The sequence below is a fragment of the Echinops telfairi genome, unplaced genomic scaffold (genome assembly GCF_000313985.2).
Source record: "Echinops telfairi isolate 266 unplaced genomic scaffold, ASM31398v2 ScPeMD7_70;HRSCAF=299, whole genome shotgun sequence".
NCBI lineage: Eukaryota > Metazoa > Chordata > Mammalia > Afrosoricida > Tenrecidae > Echinops > Echinops telfairi.
In genome coordinates, this window is record NW_022103968.1 from 69,948,158 (window position 1) to 69,949,990 (window position 1,833).

A 1,833-nucleotide genomic window follows, 5' to 3' on the forward strand; every position below is an offset into this window, starting at 1 on the left:
GGGGCTCCTTGGGGGTTTTGTGGCTTGGCTTTGCTTCCCTTGATGATCTGTTATGCTCCATTCTTGGTTCACCCCACTGTGGGGTGCTCAGACCCAACTAACTCCCCACCGTGTGTCCTCCGTATTGTTCTGTTTCAGTAAGCTCCAGTGAGGGGACATCATGTCTTGAGCTGAAGTGAGCCCTGCAGTCCTCTCTGTGCCTTAGCAGCTCCATGCAGGGATATCATCCTCTGGCTTTGTGTGCCAATAAGGAGTCTAGACCATGCCTCTCTCTTTTACTTCTTGGTTTGCTTCCTTGTGAGTGTGGCATGCTTGCTGCTCTCCCCAACCTGTAGGTTTAGTGTTGTCCTCTGTAGCACATACTTCTAGGAAGGGGGTCAGTTTGGTTCTGATTGGGGCTGACCCTGTGGCTCCACGTGGTTATGCTGCCCTCAAGATTTGGTTCATCATGGTGGGGTCTGCATTCACACTCCCAGTTCTTATGGATACATAACCAATACTCCACCCCTAGAAGGATTAGTGCCCTGTTCCCCCATGTCATCAGCTCCCTCCCTCGCCCCTTTGCCCTTCTCTGTGTTGGATTAACAGGTACCTCCTTGGATTTGGTCTGATCCCCACCCGACTACCTGTACTTTAACCCATATAGTGTGAGATACATGGCTTTTCTTCTATACCTACTGTGCTGAATATACTTACCCAAGGGCACTCAAGTTATACTTGTTCTTTTGTGATTGGCTAAGTGTGCTAAGCATAATGTCCTCCAACTCTTCCCATGAAATGATGTGCTTCATGTGATCATCAGTGCTTTTTAGTGATGCATGGTACTCCATTGTGTGTATGTGCCAGAGCTTTCTAATCCACTGGTCTACCAAATGGAAATTTAGGTTGTTCCCAACTCTTTGCACTACAGTACACATTGGAGCACAGATGACTGGTCATGGTTAAGAGGGATAGCTGGGTCATAAGGCAGCTCAATTTTCATTTGCTTCAAATATCACCTGATGGCTTTCTTCAGTGGCTGTACATATCTACATGACCACCAGCAGTGGAGGAGAGTTCCTTTCTGGCCACAACCCCTCCAACATTTGTTGCTCTTTGATTTTCTGATTTGGCCTGTCTTCAAGGGTGTTAGATGGTATCTCATGGTTGTCTCATGCATTTCTGTGATGGCTAATGATCACACGCATGTTCTCATATATTTATTAGCCATTCAGGTCTCCTCCATAGTGAAACTTCTGCTCAGGTCTTTTGCCCACTTCCTCAGGTGGTTAACTGTTTTCCTCTTTTTTCTTGCTAGGAGGGTGTTGTTGATTTAGTAATAAGACCTTTGTCTGTTGTGCCATTGCTAAAAATCCTCTCCCAGTCTGTGGGTTCTCTAGTTACTCTCTTGATGGAATCGTTCTATGCACACAGGTATTTTATCATTAGTATATACCACTTGTCAATCTCAGGTTCACCTGTGTGTGTACCCTTTCCTATTGAAGTTAGCCTATGTATTCTCTGAACCAAGGTTCTTAGGTTTGTTCCACCTTGAATTTGTTCTTGTGCATGAAGTAGAGTAAGCATCTTGTTTCACTTCATCCACTGGTGGATATCCATTGTTAAAAGCACCACTTTTTAAAAAGGGTATCCACCTCCCACTTGATGCTTTTAGGGCCCTTGTCAAAAGATCAGTTGTCTATATGCTGATGGCTTTATTTATGGGTTTTCTGCTCTTTTCCATTGGTCTTAGTATCTGTCATTTTACAAGTATCACACTGTTTTCACCACTGTGGCTGTGAAGTAGGTGCTCAAATCAGGTAAAGCAAGCCCTCCAATTTTGTCCTTCTTCCT